The sequence below is a fragment of the Mesoplodon bidens genome (assembly GCF_964165515.1).
Source record: "Mesoplodon bidens genome assembly, chromosome: 1".
NCBI lineage: Eukaryota > Metazoa > Chordata > Mammalia > Artiodactyla > Ziphiidae > Mesoplodon > Mesoplodon bidens.
In genome coordinates, this window is record NC_138176.1 from 183854133 (window position 1) to 183872034 (window position 17902).

At 43.7% G+C, this 17902-nt stretch overlaps 1 protein-coding gene across 4 annotated transcripts in view; it reads left to right on the plus strand.

Moving 5' to 3' along the window:
• SHROOM3 (shroom family member 3) overlaps positions 1-17902 on the plus strand; it is a gene marked incomplete at its 5' end in the record, with an annotated part of 316716 nt that overhangs the window by 138854 nt on the left and 159960 nt on the right. Inside the window, one exon of one of the 4 annotated variants that reach the window (XM_081248840.1) lies at positions 7058-7559. The exons of the other annotated variants lie outside the window; for them this stretch is intronic. Of the gene's footprint in view, positions 1-7057; positions 7560-17902 lie in introns of those variants that run through there. 4 annotated transcript variants of the gene reach the window in all.

Sequence of the window (17902 nt, forward strand, 5' to 3'; positions counted from 1 at the left end):
AAAAATGTGGGAGTTTGACACAAGAATCTGGCTTCTGGAAAAATCAGACCATATGACAGCAGTGGGTTGGAGCCGGGTATACCCATATCAGGTGAGGTGTACCCCCTCCAGTTTACTTTGGGAAGCCGGTGCTTCCTATGATCTGACACCTGCCACTCTGCCCATTGACCCTGCCTGCCTGGCCCAGTCGGCATTTGAGTTTCCCAGCCCGGTAGCTCAAACACTGGTTGCCCAGTTATCTTTTTTCATCTCCAACCAGTTGTCCAGACTGAGTCTTTTCCAGTAGAGGGATGGTTGGCCATTTCCAACACTAAACTGGGGCAGGAAATCGCTGTGTCTTACCGCCTTTGATCTCTCCAGTGCCCCCTATAGCAAAAGCACTCATGAAATGTTTGCTGACTGGGTGAAAATTCCACATAATGGGCTGACTGCCTGCCTGTATGGGTCTCCTGTCACATTTCTTTTCAAGGAACGTGTGTTTGCTAGCCCCACTATGATTCAAACTGCCTTTTTCAACTGTAGACAAGATGGAGGGTTAGGAAAGCGAAAGGAAGAATGTTCTCCGTAAGATAAGTGCACCTGATACACTCTGTGTATGTTATGTCAATAAAAAATTTAAAATGATCTAAACTAGGTGTACATAAGGATCTGAAGGTCAACATATACCAAATCCACTATTTAAATTATGGATTAAATTATCCACTGTTTAAATTATGATTTGAAGCAGGTTTTATTATACCAAATTATCATCAGGCTAATTGCTTGACAGCCTCTCTCATTACTGCTGGCTGGCGCCATTCAACTGATCTACTCAGCTGATATGTGGCTGGGGGCTGTGTGGCACATTCTCCCTAAGGAAAAGTCTGCCAGCTGGGAAAATACCTCAACATTGTACATGCCATACACAACCCATTTCTAAGTCACAGCAGATCTGGCATGGACAGTAGTGTTTAAGGGCATATTCTTTGCGGAACTTCCCTGGTGGTCCAGTGGGCTCCCCGGTCAGGGAACTAAGATCCTACATGCCTCGGGGCAACTAAGCCCGCAAACTGCAACTACTGAGCTTGCACACAACTGGAGAGAAGCCCTCACCTGCAACTAAGACCCGACGCAGCCAAAAATAAATAATTTTTTTTAAAAAAGAGCGTATTTTTTGAAATCAGACTGCCCAGGTTCAAATCCTGTTACCACCACTTGCTAGTTTTGTGATCTCAGGCAAGTTTTTACTCTCTCTGTGCCTGAGATTCTTCACCTGTGAAGTAGGTGTAATAATAGTACCTCCCTAGTTGAGCTGTTGGAAGAGTTAAAATACGTAAAGTACTTGGTATCCTCCCTCATACAGAGTAAGCACCCTGCTAAGAAACTAAATACAAATATAAGTCTATAAATGTAACTGGTATTTGTTGTTACCGTCACACCTTACTCATTTTTTATATTAGCTGTGTAGTTTTCCTAGAGATTGAAATGAGGCATTAAGGATACTGTAATTTGTGTTCTGCAATGCTCCTTCTCCAGAGTTTATTTTTTTCATCCCCGAGGGTAAAAGGTGAACCCAAATGTAATTCCTCTACCTGTTATTCTTAGCACTAAATGGTAACTTGGGGTTCCCCATTGGGGATGTTGGGGCTTTGAAGGGATGACTGAACCCCATGCCTCTATTTGCTACCTTCTGGCCACTAACGTTCTTCTGAAGAAATTCCTTGGTTTCCCCAAAGAATTAGAGAATGTAAAGAGAGAAAAAGAACAAGAGTGATGTGATTACTTTAGGCCTGTTGGTCTCTGTGGTCAGAGACGGCATAATATGAGCAGAATTAAACTGAAGAACGGTTACTGTCATCAGCAATGTTAGCCATGAGAAAATATCATGCTTTCTGATGTATCATAAATGTCCTGTAATTATTATACAGGAAAGGTATTGTGTCATAATACTTTGTACTTAACTGACAACTTTTATGACACTCAGAGGACTACGGGCATTACTTATCCATCTTGATGTCAGCGTGTGCTCAGACTGGGATTAAAAACATGTTCCCTTGAATACAAAGTGAGCATGGCTCAGCTGCTCTGTCTCCACTTTCCTTGGAGTGTCCTCAAGGATCTGACTCCTTTAGACACACCTGGAGTTCTCTACCAAATACAATTTCCCATGAAATGGAAGGAAAATGGACTAGAAAAGAGAACCTGAGCTTATTGTTTTTCTCTAGGCTCACTGCCCAGTTTTCTTTCAGCCTGGAACCTCTATGTGGGAATTTGCAGAGTTGGGCTAAACTACTGAACCCACATGTTTGTTTATCATCACCTCGGTCATTATCACTATCCTTGCCGGTGTGATCTTTTGTACAATACCTCCTATTTTTGGTGACACAGTATGATTTCTAAAAGTGAGATGTGTAGGGTACAGTTCTACCTGAATCGTTTACATGATTTTATAAAGTTGAATTTATTTATTGAGCATCTAATATAGGGCCAGTCATTGCTCTAGGTGCTTGGGACTCAGCCATGGTCGGAAACATCTCTGTCCTCATGGAGTCGACATCCTTGTGAGGAGAGGAAATGAATAATGAACGTAATACATATGTAAATTATCCAGTATGTTAGAAGGTGGTGAGTGCTCTATGGAAAGAAAGTAGATCAGAGGCCAAGAGCCTGTTTCCATCTCCTCCATTCATAAAATTCTTTTAATTCCTCCTGGGAGTATTGAGGACAAACATTTTTGTGGGGGGGATATGGGAAGTGCCTATATTATTTACTTATTTATTTTTATTGAAGTGTAGTTGATTTACAATGTTGTGTTAATTTCTGCTGTACAGCAAAGTGATTCAGTTATACGTATGTATACAGTCTTTTCTTTTTTTAATATAAATTTATTTATCTATTTATTTTTCACTGCATTGAGTCTTCATTGCTGCGTGCGGGCTTTCTCTAGTTGCGGCGAGCAGGGGCTACTCTTCGTTGCGGTGCACAGGCGTCTCACTGCGGTGGCTTCTCTTGTTGCGGAGCACAGGCTCCAGGCACGCGGGCTTCAGTAGTTGTAGCACTTGGGCTCAGTAGTTGTGGCTCGCGAGCTCAGTAGTTGTGGCTCACGGGCTCAGTAGTTGTGGCTCGTGGGCTCTGGAGCAGAGGCTCAGTAGTTGTGGCGCACAGGCTTAGTTGCTCTGCTGCATGTGGGATCTTCCCGGATCAGGGCTCAAACCCGTGTCCCCTGCATTGGCAGGTGGATTCTTAACCACTGCTCCACCAGGGAAGTCCGTATACATTCTTTTTTTATATTCTTTTCCATTATGGATTATCACAGGATATTGAGGACAAACTTTTGATTTTAAAAAGCATACTCTGTGAAAGCACTTCGAGCTTCTGGAGTGTGCCATAAAAATACAGGCAAGTAAGTGCCCTACAGCAGCGGTCCCCAACCTTTTTGGCACCAGGGACCGGTTTTGTGGAAGACAATTTTTCCATGGACCAGGGTGGTGGTAGTGGGCAGGATGGTTCAGGCACTAATGCGGGCGATGGGGAGCGATGGGGAGTGCCAGACATCACTGCTCGCCCTCCACTCACCTCCTGCTGTGCAGCCCAGTTAGGAACCGGGCTGGGGGTTGGGGACCCCTGCTATACAGGCATCCAAATCTACCTTACACAGTGTATGTCTAACTTACAACTGCTGGAGAACAGTGTAACTGTTATGCACACAGACACAAAGAAATTGAAAGTAAGTAAGGGAACCATTTTCTTCATTATTTAGTGAGGCTTTTCTCTCCATAGACCCCCATCTCTAACCACAAACAAGCACCCTACAAGGACATGTGCAAATCATTAAGGACAAATACCATGGAAGTCTGGTGTTCTGAAATCAAGGCCATCTATCTTGGTCTGCAGTTTATCAACAGAGTAAAATAAAACTCTCCTGCCTGTGGGTGTTTAAAAGGTAATCAGAAGGAAACAGGATGTGCCTGAGTAGATATGCTACTACTAGCTTTTAGAGAAAAGGAAAAAGGAAAAACTCCACATTTCTTCAAAAGCTCATCTAGTATATTCTCTTTTTTTCTCTTCACCACAGATATTAGTACTGGGAAGAAACTTAGTGATGTTCTAGATTAGTGAGGACTTGAGCCCAGAGACTGTAAGTGACTCGTTCACAGTCACTTAGCAGGTCAGTGGCAGAATCAGAAGGAAGCCTGGCCCACCACCTCCTGGTCCAGTGCTGTGGGTTCCACAGCTCTGCTTCCAGATTAGATCATCAGTGCTTCTTCAAACATGGATTGCCTAACTGTCTACAGCTGATGGCCAAAGAAGCTAGGAGGTAATAAACGAGAAATCTAAGGTGTCGGTGAAGTGTTCCAGATTCTTAGTAGAAATCTGAAGTAGAACGAGCAGGAAATAGAAGATGGGGCTGAGGGCAGGGTTTGGGGGGCAGCATGGCGAGGAGAGTCTCTCTTCCACATGAAGGGGTTGCGGGGTGCTGCACGTTCCAGTGTGAAGAACTTTCCATGTGCCAAAGTAACCATTGCTGACTCTGAAGGGCAGTGCTTCCAGACTTGAGGACCCAGGCTTCACTGTCCTTCCGCCCATGCGTGGCCACTGCACTACCAAAGGGTGATGGGGACACATGGGATGTCACTTCAGGTCCTGGTGAAGGTGGCAGAGTGACTGTGCCGATACCACCACTATGAGGTAACAATTGAGGTCTTCCCCTGGGCCAGGCACTGTGCTAAGTGCTTTGCTTATGTCATCATGTTCTGTCCTCACATCAGATAGGTTCTATTATCAGTCCCATTTCAGAGGAGAGAAAACCGAGGCTTGGAGAAATTTAGTTATCAGCTCAGGGTCACAAAGCTAGTGAATGCCAAAGTCAGAATTCAAATTCTCCTTCGTAGAGGGCAGTGGTTCAAAGCATGGGCTCTGGGGTCAGATTGCCAGCGTGGGACTCCCCGCCTCCAATGCTTGCTAGCTGTGAGGTGTTTAACACATTGCTCAGCCTCCCCAAGCCTCCCTTTCCTCATCTGTAAAGTTGTGACAATAATTATAGTATTTACCTTATAGAATTGTGGCAGTTAGAGAATGTAACATAGTAACTGCGTATTGACACATAGTTAATTAGTATTTGTGTAGTAGATAACTAGTTCAGCTACAGGTTGAATCACATGAAATTGCTATTGTAGTCGACCCAAAATTGTCAAATATTGACAATTTCATGTGGTTCAATCTAATACTACATAGGCATTCACTCTTTGTAAACATAACAATGACTTTCTTATTCATCTCATAATTTGTGAAAGGACAGGTGATTTGATTGCTTCAATACAATTTTTTTTCTATACTTGCCTGCTCCTTTTAGTTTCTCTGAAGACCATATAAAGATATCTTTTCTTCTAATGTAACATAGCACCCATGAGAACATACACAGTGACATAGTTCCTGGAGCCACTAATCCCTTGAGGATGTTGTCATAGGGAGGTCGGACGGGAGTAGATATGAAGCGAGCTTCGATTGCACAGAGCTGGACTAGGAAATGACTGGTGAAATGAAGAGGGGGTAGACGCCTGGCTCCTTTAAACCGCTGGTCATGTCCCGCTGGTTGAAGGAGTGGCATTCCCATACTAGATGGCTGGTTGTGATAACCAGATGTCAAGGAGAACCATTCGTCACTGTGCACTGTGGAAACCAGCTTCTGGTCAGCGGCAGGAGGTTGTTAAATCTGACACATTCAAAATGAATTTTGTGGCCCGGCTGCCCTTGAACTCTGGTTTGGTGGGAGTAGCCTGTGATGGAAGGACACACAACTCAGTTGTGGTGTGTGGGAAGGCGATAAGGTGGGAGAGGAAAACATAAAGCTGGGATAAGAATTTTGCTTTCCGCAAGGAAAGAAGGCTACTTCTGATAGAATGCATCCAGGGTGCAAGATCCAGTGGAGGTTCCTCTTTTGAAAGAGGGTTCTCTGCGCGCCCCCCCCCTCCCCGACCACCACTGTTCCTATCCCACACTTGCCTCAATCGTGTTTCCTTAGGTTTCATATTATAGGCATAGAGATAGCGCTGGAATTCAAGGGGAGCATTCTGGAGAGACAGCGTTGCTAGTCAACACAGGAACAATCTCTAAATACAATTAGTTTCACCTTTGAAATGTACTAACCTCCTCAAGGATGCTTCAGACTTTCTTGGTGTCTAGAATGGAAATTACTACTGTGTTTAGAGTATAGAGTAAAATGCCCCCTGTGATGTCAGAATTTTGCTGTGTGTGTGTGTGTGTGTGTGTGTGTACATGCTCCCTTTCCTTCTTTCCACATCTTAAAAAATTAATCTGGAAGTCTTTTAAAGCTTCTATAGCAAGGAGGTTTACAGATTATGCGTGGATCCCGTGATCCGTTTGTTCCCACCATGGCAGCCGTAAACTAATGAAAATGCATTCGCATACCCACGAATTGAGACACACTTGGGATTGTTTTCTTTCTGTGTGCCCTATCGCTTTTCTCTCTGTGTGTGTCTGTGGTTACTGTTAAGCTGACCCCTACAGTCTGGGGCAAATACCAAAACTTGAAGAAAGCACTGCTTCTCCATACAGCTGCAAAGGCCTGCCGTTTCAGAGGCTCAGATGATAGTTGTAAGTGAAATTCCTTTAACACAGTTGCAGTTCAGGAAACCTGTCAGGATTCCATGCACAAAGGTGAGCTGCGTGGCACTCCACTGGGCTGAATTTTCAAATGCAGTGTCTTGTTGTTGTTGTTTTGTTTTGTTTTGTTTTACAAGCACTACTTTTATAAATTTTTGTGTCTGCAGGGGTGGTTATAATATTCGCTGGAAATATCGCTGGAAACAATGTAGAAAGATTGTCCTTTTTGAGTCTCCCTCCCCTCCTCCTAGTTTCTGTGAGAAACTGTTGCTTGCAAAAACCATAGCTAATTAAAAATTGAACTTATTCAGCTGCACAGAAGCCCTAGTGGGGACCAGCAAGGGGAGGGAGGAATAGCGGGCAGGGGAGCCCTATGAGTGAAGCTGCCAGCGCCATTCATTCTGTTGTCCTTCGCTTCGATTTAACCGTCATCACGGTGCATCGAGTTTTTGTGAGTCAGAGGACCCTAGAGCGACCTTTGGCAGGAGCGGGCTCACCCGTTGCCACGGGCTCTGCTTGCAACAGGCTGACAAGCTGCTTCTGCAGAGCGCGGGCCAGAGAGCACGGGGCTGCGTGCCCACGGCCACTCTCGGGTTCTGGCCGCGTGTACTTCCCCTTCCATCAGGGGCCCCGCTGCTGTCAGGCCGGCCGGCCGGCGATTGGTTGGGAGGAGGGCAGTAATCTGAACTGCCTTTTGTACTTGGCTAATCAGGGCAGCCGTCTGACGGCAGGTTCGGAGTGGAGGTGCCTGGGTGGTGTCTGACACCTGTGTCTTAGCTCTCGCCTTCCCGGGGCTGCTTCCCGGGGATTCTTTCCGGGCCGGAATCGTGCCTCTGTGCCACCTGCCCCAAGCCACTGAGGCCCCTCGGCGGCCGTCTTGGCCCAGTGTCATGCTGGACAGAGATGTCCAACAGATAGCTGAGGTCAGTGGAAACGCCGGCGTAGACTTCCTTAAGGTAAGTCCTTTTGAAACCAGGTATTTCTCGACATGATTTCTATGTATACCTCGACAGAAATGCCAGTATCAGGAAGGTAAACTAAAGAGAGGCAAGGAAGTTATTTTAGTTTAGGCCTTTATGATGAAATTCCTAAGTGATTCGGCTGTCAGGTGTGCCGGCAAAATGACACCAAGGCAGAAATAAAGGTGTAAATGGAGAGAGGGGTACTTGACAAATCACTGTGCACTCCTTCCTATTTGATGAGAAGCTCGAGTGATGAAACTTTTCATCAAGGCCAACAAATATATATGCTTGTGCCATAGGCTCCTTCCAACCATGGATTTACTGTCTAATTCTAATTACTGCTTATTTTTAAAGCTATCTTTAACGTTTTCCTCTTGTGATGGGAAAGCAGCTTTTCTTTTTAAGGTTTGCTCAGCAAGGGGGAGTCAGCAGCAGGGGTTTGGCTCCCTTTTCTCCACCCTTATGTTCCAGAGAAAGTCAGATTCTAGATGGAAGCACCTACATTTGAGCAACAGTGAGACGCTTAGGAATATTAAGCCATGATTCCAATTAAGCTTAAGCTGTACTCTGATTTCATTTTATGTACTTTTTTTTTTTTTTTTTTTTTGCTTTTTGCGGTACGTGGGCCTCTCACTGCTGTGGCCTCTCCCATTGCGGAGCACAGGCTCCGGACGCGCAGGCTCAGCGGCCATGGCTCACGGGCCCAGCCGCTCCGCGGCATGTGGGATCTTCCCAGACCGGGGCACGAACCAGCGTCCCCTGCATCGGCAGGCGGACTCTCAACCACTGCGCCACCAGGGAAGCCCTCATTTTATGTACTTTTAAGTTGATTGACAAATACTTTGGGGACCATTCTGTCTTCCCTTGGGGACCTCCTGTTGGATTGCTGTGAGCATACTTTCATTCTAGGGTTTAGTAATCCAAGGTTGGTACAGAGACTGGTGGTTGAGACTAATGCTTCCACTCTTGCCTGTTTGTCGTGACAGGGAGGAAACGATTTTTATTTTTTTAATGAAAACTTTCTCTAAATGGGTTAAGGTTCAATTCTAAATCCAAAGAGGTTCTGAGACTACTTTTCCCACCATATTCCAAAGATAGTAGGAAGGTGTTCCCCAATTCTGAATGATTCTATTTAAGTAGTAAACAGTAATAGAACAGACAGAGATGGTGAAAAACAGGGATAAGCATTCAGAAACCACATGCTTGCGATCTATGTTAAGTATCCTGAAATATGTTTTTTTCTTCCATTATTTATAGCCAGTTGGAAATCTCCATCCTTCTCAGCTGTTAACTAACTCTTGTTTATAAAGACATTTTCCTGTAATAAGATCAACGTATTAATAATACTAAATATAAATAGTAAAAATGACTGCTCTGATGAATAGAAGCATCAGAAATGACATTGCCCATGGGGTGAAATGTGATCATCACACAAGTCTACAGAAATCATTTAAAATATAATGTGTGTGCAAATAGTACAGATGGTTGGTGATAATTGAAACATTAGATCCGTTGGTAGGTAGATACTAAGTGAATTTATAAATGTTGAGGGAGTTAAAGGAGAAATGAATGTTGGAAAGCTAAATAAATATTGAATATTTAGCATTGATTTAAATTTCAAAATTCTACTTTTGCTTATGAATTACAACCTAGAGAGTGTATAAATCAAAGATGATTTCCTGGGTTAAGGATAAGTCATTGTTATATATGAAGGGATAAATTCCATCTCAGCCCTAATCACTATCTTAAAAAAAAATCACAATCCATAAAAACCTCAGTGTCCTAAAAAGGTACAGAAAGGAAGAGAGAGCTAGTTGAAAAACCTCTATCTCTAGTTAAAAACGGAATAAAGTCACGACAACTGCACATTTCATATTGAGTGTAGAAAACCCTGTACCTATCTGCAGGGTACAAGGGGACCCACAAATGTGTAATTTAACACAATTGTTAATAACTAATACACGCGCGTGCACACGCACATTTCATCCCAAGAACAGTATCATTAGAGTTAGATTGAGACAGGGGGATAAGTATCTTATATTTATTTTTTTCCCCAGTGTCTCCTTTTCTGGAACTGTGGAATGCCTGCCACACTCCCTCGTCTGCGGCAGGCGTGGTGGCGGTCCCCCTGGTGTCGTGGGTAGCATACAATGGGACACAATAGAGCGCACTCAGCCTTGCCCTCCCAGACACACAGTGTGTGCCCCATTGGCTCTGCTTGAAAGGGTCAGCTATGCAAATGAAGCCGTGCACGTCAGACACTGCCCTCCCCTTACCTCTCCCTCTCTTCTTCTCCTCCCTCGAAACATATTCCAGCCTTTGCCCCAGACTTTTCTGACTGGCGGATGGAGGGTAGGGGTGCTGTGAGCTCAGAAGCTGAACAACTGGGCAAAACGTCCCTTTGCTGGATGTGCTTCCGTAGCCCTAGACAAATGGAAAAAGAAGCAGCTTCCTCATCTCCACACTATAGACGGCTTCATTAAAATGTCCCTGGCTAATAGGAAAACGTGGGCCCTCCTTGTTAGGCCACACCTTTAAAAGGCATGTTTTGTTTTATTTTGGTTTTTAATTGCTTCCAGCAACCCTAATGTTCGTATTTTGGAGAAGGGAGGGAAGTTTTATGTCAGAACAAACGGGTGATTTTAGAAGGCAGGAACCTAAGCAGCCTCAAGTCATTTTGCTTCGAGTTGCACAGGTTGGATTAAAAAACAAACGTCAAATGTTGGTGGCAGTGACCTATCATCTGATATCATGGGGAGAAAAGCACAGATGAACGTCTGTGAACTGAAACTGGTAGGATTGCTCTGATGTCCTGTCAAGTGATCCAGTGAGCACTGGCGTCAGACACTTAAGTAGGACTTTGCTTGTACACTCTGGGCCTGGTTTTGCAGAGACAATTCAGGGGATGGAATTTAAACGAGCCCCACCTTGAAAAGCTATGGCTGTTTAGAATCACTTGTTTTTTTCCAAGTCCCGAAGCTCCTTAGTGACCGATAAACCTGCTGGTAGACCTTTTCCACCAAAACCCCGTGGTCAGCAATCCAGACTAGCCCTCCAGGGGTGGTGGTCCCTGCAGTTAGACCCCAAGGTGCCCGTCTCCAAGTTCCTCACTTATCGTTTCCCTGGCAGCACAGGAGGCTGGTCCTGTGAACCTGATATTTATGCAGTGATTTCACAGTTGTTTCTTATTCATGGTTCATCAATTCCTCTATCTGATGCATGTAGGTCAGTATCATTATCCCAGTCCGGAAGAGGGAGAGAAGTGATGATGTGGAATGATTTGTCCAACAGCATCAAGAACTTAGTGAGAAAGTAGAATCTGACATGCCTTGTTTTTCTCCTTTCTTTTCCGTCTTTCTGTCAAAAGAGAAATCAGGAATTCTTAAACCTCTTCCTCAGCAACTCTAAAGGCTTCAGTCCAAAACTCTGCTGCTCTCAACTGGATCACTGTAACAGGAAGGGCTCAGAGGCTTACAGACAATGAAATGAACTGGGTATGGATTGCGTGTGCATGTGTGTGTGTGTGTGCGTGCACGTGTTTGTATGTCTGCACACACACGTGCGCTCCCCCCGCTCACCAGAAGGACTCAAAACCCCAGGGGTGTGTTGGTAAAGTTTGTCCAAAGCCTTATCTGAGGAGGAGGCAACATCTGTGCTATGGCCTTTTCCTAGAGAGGCCTGATCATTCACTTATAACAAATCTCAACCCAGGCTCCATGGCCAGGGAGGCCAGGCCAGGAGCTGCGGGTGAGCTAGTCTGAAGGCGGCTGGCCCGCATTCACCTCCAAAAGTATTTCAGGAATGTTAATGGTATGCCTGAGTGGAGGGCTTCAGAGCCCGGAGCTGGGGCTGAGAACTGCTCTGTGGCCATCTGTTGAGGCCCAGGAAGTCTCATAGCAACAGCTTCTCAAGAATGGTGCCTTTTTTTTTTCTTTTTTTTTAATTAAAATTAACTAACACAAAACCAAAAACTGCTCCACTGCTCAGGAAGAATCAGGACAGGGTTCGGATTCTTTCTACAGAGTGATGAGCTTTTAAGGAAGAAAAGCCCCCCACATCCTTAATTCCTGTTCTTTAAATGAGCAATTTGTAACTTGGTTTGAGGTCTTAATTTTTTTTCCCCCTGGGGTAGAATTCTCTTTTGGAAAAGGGTAGAGGTGAAAACAAGTTTCCAAAGCTGTGGAGAAATCACTGGCAAAATTCTGGTTAAGAAAAAAGTGGTCGGAGTTTTGAGATTTTCCTGGTATTCATTGCTTTAGTGATCCTGTCAGCAGCTGCCTTCTTTTTCCCTCTGTGATAATGTGAGCTTTATAAACCTGGATGTTTAGTTAGTGAAATGAACTTCAGACAAAGACGTTGCTTTTACTGTGACGATGTATGGGCTCCACTGTGAGTCGCTCAAATCTCTGTAAGAGCAGACCTTGGAAAAAGAGAGAGGCCAAGTATTAATAATATTTGTATCTTAATTTTTCAGTTGATGGGGCGCTAAGTTAGCCATTTATAGTAACTGAGTTCCTTCCTCAGGATAGAAGATCCTGTAAAATGATAAACACCTGAAGCCTAACCAGCTGCTGAGAGTACAGGGGTGGGCACTCTAGATGGAGACAAAAGAATTATATTCTGTTCTAAATTCTACCCCATACTGAGCTATTTTAGGAAGGCGCACAACCTGTTAAAGCGTAGTTCCTCATGTGCAAATTGGATTTCTGCATTATTAGGAAGGTTAAATATAATCACATAAAAGGAACTGGGGAAATGACCCTCGAATCTGAGTGACAGCTATAAAGGAGTGTTATAAGCTGTCATCCTTGCTGTTCTTGGGAAACATGTTCCCGTCTTCCTGGGAAATGTTTTCATGAGAATATATATGTATATACACATACACAAAAATTGTTATATATTTAAATATTTATATTTTCATTTTAAAAAACTGAAGAGGATAAAAATATATATCCTCAACTCTTATCAAATAAAATTTTCCTGTAGAGTCAAAAAATATTCTGACAAGTGATTGTTCCAACATGTATATAATTCTTGAATATAGTACACATGTGGAATATATCTCCTTTTTTTTTTTTTTTTTTTTTTTTTGCGGTACGCGGTCCTCTCACTGCTGTGGCCTCTCCCGTTGCGGAGCATAGGCTCCGGACGCTCAGGCTCAGCGGCCATGACTCACGGGCCCAGCCACTCCACGGCATGCGGGATCCTCCCGGACCAGGGCACGAACCCGTGTCCCCTGCATTGGCAGGCAGACTCTCAACCACTGCGCCACCAGGGAAGCCCTACATTTTTGATTGCTAGTATTTCTTGGAAATATTATTCAGAATGAATGTATTGCCCCCAATGGTTAAAAATAATGTCATCAACTCTTGGGAAAAGTATGTATACTCCGACTTTGGTTTCTGGAATGTGGGATCCTAATGAAGTCTTTCTATGAAAAGCATGACCACTTACCCTCTCGGTCCCTATTTCCTTATGTGTAAAATTTAACCACTAAGTATTTATGGAGTGCCTACCGCATGCCAGCTGTGTTTCTACGTGCTGGGTTTAGGGTTGTGAACAAAAGTAGACAAAAATCCTTGCATACATTCTGGTCAAGGGAGACAGATAACAACCCCCCAAATAATCCAATTGTGTTGTAGGTTATAAAATGGTAACTGCTATGGAAAAACCTAAAGCAGGGAATATAAGCAGAGGGGATATTGCAATTTTCTAAAGGGTGGTGAGAGAAGGCTCCTTGAGGAAGGTGATGAAGGAAGACGAAGTAAGATTTGAAGGAGGTGGGAGACTGAGTCTTGGGGTAAGCTGGGGAAGAGGCTAGAAGCAGAGAGAACAAGTGCAGAGGCCCTGGGGACAGTGTAGGTGGCACGTGTGAGGAAGAGCCAGGTAAGTGCAGCGGGGGCAAAGATCAGGGCCCTCTGAGCCATTGGTTACTCTGAATGAACCCTATGAGAACTTACTTGGCAGAGCTGTTGCAAGGTTTAAATGAAATAATTTGTTTGAAGCCTTTAGCATAGTGCCTTCCACATAAAAAATATTCTATAGCTGTTAGCCATTGTTCATTTCTTTATTATTACCACTACCTAGGATTTAAAGATAGGATGATGTGAGCATACAGAAGAAGGTTTTGTTCTGATTAAAGCTGATTGTTCTTATGAGAATTAAACTCCCAACCTTGGCCCCTTAGCTATTCAATTCTATCAATTCTATTCAATTCTATCACCTAAGAAGGTCCCAATTCTATATCTTCAAACAGGGAAAAGCTTACTTTTTAAAAACTGGCCTTGTTTGAGCTACACCATTGTCTCTATTAGGAAAGTATGAAGTCCATACTCTCTAGGGACAGGTGTATTTTGATACATTTGGTTTAAGTTTCAGCTATAAAAGTCCTGTTGAATTCCACTGAATTCACATGCTATCACAATGTACTCATGTTTGAGTTTTGATACAGATCCCCTTCTCCAGGCCACAGGATCCCAGGTGGGGAGGAATCTATTGCAGATATAATGAAAACAAGGAATCCATGTCTTTTCCTTCTCTCCTGAGCACAGAAGCAAGATTGGTTTTCCTGGGTATTTCGAGAGCCCTCTTTCAAAATGATCTTCTTGGACACCCCTCTGAGTCTCCTCCTTTGAACTTGAAGGATTTTGGTAGGAACTCATGTCAAGTAGTGACTAGCTCAGAAACTAGAAGAGAGATTAAACCATCCTTTAATGCTTGCTCTTCTCCAAGCATTTGAAGACATCATTTACAATCAGGGTTATCTTATCCCTGCTCCAGAACCAGGAAAAGTGGTCTGGGGACAACAAAAGCAAGTGCTTGATGATAACTAGAGATGATCAATAAAGGGAAAGGCTAACTAAAAGCGTGCACCCTCATCAATGGAAATCTTTCAGTAGAGGCTGGGCAACCAGCGGGCAGAGGGGTTATCAAACATTTGGATAACAGCTTGGCTTCTAAGATCTCTTCCAAATTTGTGGTTCTGCTTTCTTCCAAGATATGCTTATGGAAAACTAAATTCTTCAGGGAAAACCCACCTTAAATTTTCTTTAACCGACATCTTAAATTGGGGATTCTGAGAGCAAGAAACAACTGATTGTAGAAGCTCTGTTTCATTTAGTGGGGTGGTCAGATGGATCATCCTCCTGCAGTGGTGACCCTGGTCCTGGTGCCTGGACCCTCAATTCTCCCAACACTGACTGTGCTGTGCTCCGTGTTAGCAGATTCCAAGATCAGCGTGTTGTCATATTGCCACTACTTGCTGTGAAGTTGCTTAGTCATGATCAGTGGGTGGAATAGACTATAGCTCTCTTTTCCTTTTGAACAAATACTTGAATGTATTTATGTTCTAAATGATTAATAACAATGCTCTCCTAAAAAGCCTACTGACAAGGCTACAATTTTAATCCCAATTTAACAGGTTATTAAACAATTGAGATACCAGTTCAGTAACTAATCCAAGGTCATACAGTGAATGAGCTGGAATTTGAACCCAGGCAGTCGGCCAGCAGGATGTTCCCATAAACTGCTGTGTCTAGTCCTATGAACCTTTTTCATTTGTTGTAGCTCTCCTGTTGATCTAGAGAAAAAATGATCTGGCATATCATTACACTTTATTGCCCTCTGTTAGGGCAAAGAATGAAACCTGTTGATACCCCGTGCCTAGCATAGTGCCTGGGGCAGGGCAGATACTCAAATATTTGTTGAATAGATGAGGAAGTAAGTGTGTGACATGAATAAACAGTAGTAAGGCCATAGAAATGCCTTCTTAATCTCACAGAGCCACAGAGATATATGTGAATGCAGGATGTCACAATGCAAAAACTTTGAAAAGTTAAAAACCAGGTAAAAATTACAGGTGAGGATATAATGGGGCAATGTCAACATCTTCCTCTCTTATTAAGTGCTCATTAATATTCTATATAATTAACAAGTCCTATCACACTAGAAATAGTACCCCTAAAATATCACAAACTAACACTGGCCACATGACAGTTGGGGAAGGAGTGAACCAGGGAACCATGAATCCCACCAAATCAGGATTTTAAAATGGGATTTGGACTCAGTGCATTTAACAAATGGACACTGAGATTCACAGATTTATTAAGGAACTGAGAAAGGAAGCCTGAGTTTGGCCAATGCCAGGGCCTGAGGGAACATTTAGGTGCAGTAAAAGTAAACCCACCCAGCCCAGCTCAAATAAAAAGAGGGTTCTTTGAAAGAGTAGGAGGGAAGCTTGAGGAATCCAACTGCAGCAAGCCAGGAGCACTTCCAAGTTTAACCTAATGATTAAGTCAGAAGGAGTCAGAAGTGTGAGTGAATTCCCACCTTGGCATTGCTGTGTTTGTGACCTTGGACAAATTCCTCCATGTTTCTGGACCTTGTTTTACCCATCTGAAAAGTAGGGAATAAGGAAAGTATCTACTTTGTTGGGTTGTTGTGTAGATTAAATGAGGTAATACATATAAAGCACTTGGAACGCTGCCTGACACATAGTAAGAGGTCTGGAACCACCAACCTTAGCAAGTAGGCAACTATTCACTTTCTCCTTGGACTACATAGTCCCTCATTTCAGTTGACTTTGAGCATTGGTTGCATTACTCTCCCTGTAGACTGGCTTCCTGAAGGACGTGGTTCCAGGGTTAATTGAATGGCATAGTGATGTCATCAAGGCTCCAGGTTTATCTATTTCCATCCTACCATCCTTTGCATGATGATTTTAATCTTCAGATTTGTCCCTCATGATTACAAGATGGCTGCTGCAACTCCAGGCATCATGTCTTCGAACAACTTTGTCTAAAGGCAGGAAGGAGTCCCATTTGGTGTATTTTAGTAAGAATGAGCAACACTTTCCAAAAACTCTCCTACAAACTTTCCTTTGGGTCACAGCCCATTAGCTAGAGTTGTCCTATACCTATGCCTGGACTAGTAACCAGCAGGGGAGTCAGAGTACCATGATTGGTGTAGATGAAAGATGATTTATCTCTTGGGGCTGTGGAAGGATCCACCTTCCTGGGTACATAGTCACCTGATGCCACAGTGGGATCAGAATTCTGTTTGTGAGGAAGAAGGGGACAGTAACCATTGAATAAACAATCATAAGGACCTGTCTTAGATAAGCATGTGTCCAAGCCAGGCAAATCAGAGTTCTTCCCTGAGATTTTATACACAATCTAAGAGAAGGCGGAGTTTTCTGTTTTTTGAAGTGGCTAATATGGGATGAAATAAAATTGAAGTTCTCTGCTCTGTGATTGTTTTATGCATCCCCATCCACCATCCTAACACACACACACACACACTCTCACTGAATAAGAGTCCTGTTTACTGCAGAAAAAGTATGTATATGAAAAAGAGAGAGAAAGAGAAAGACATAGGAACTGACACAGGCAGACACACATACACACATCCAAAGAGATAAGGATGAGGGAGAACCTGAAAATATTTTCAATCCCTGAGGCTATCTCCATCCTTGGCCTTCCCAAGAAATTCCCATTTTTGCTTAAATTTCTCTGTAGGTTCAATGTCACTTGTATCATTTGCAATAACAACCACAAAATCGTGTCTGATGCATTTCCCCCAACTTCGGGGTTTCTGTCCTCCCACGTCCACTTGTGTGTGGCACTGGTTCACCACACAGCCATGGGTCCTACACCACGTGTCCTCCTGGCTCTCAAGCTTTCATCACCTTATTAACTCAGGTCCTGGCCCCCAGTTCCACGTTCCGTGGGCAACAACCTGAATGACTCTGCTTGTAGCCAAGGAAGAGCTGGTCCAGCCTCACCTCTGCAGCTGGGGCTTGGTCAGGGCCGTGCTCCCTTAGAATAGTTGTGAACAGGGAGACAATAATATCTCTGACTAAAACTGTGTGATAGCTGTCCAGTCCTTCCTAAAATGGCTCGCGCCCAATTGAAAAGTACATTTTTCACAAGTAAAATAGCTAGATTTCAGATATACAAGTACTTCTGACAGGGTCGTAAAGTCTGGAGGCTCTGCTTCCTGTGGCCTGACATGAATAGAGAAGAGAATTCTGTATTTGTAGCCGGAGGGAATTAGTGAGGGGTTTGAGGAAGGAGTGAGTAGGACAGCTGAGCAGAGTCGTAAATGAAGTCAGTGTGGACATCAGGGGCGGGCTGACTGGGAGAGCCATAAAGGACCAATGGGGAAGACCCCAACAAAGGCAGAAATACAAAAAGTCGAGCCTGTGGTTCAGTAGGTGTGGCTAACTCTTCATTTTTTTAAATATTTATTTTCATTTTTTTTTAAATTATGGAAACATCCAAACACTAGTGAAAGCAGAGAGTACCACAAATTCTACCCCATGCACCCCGGCACACACA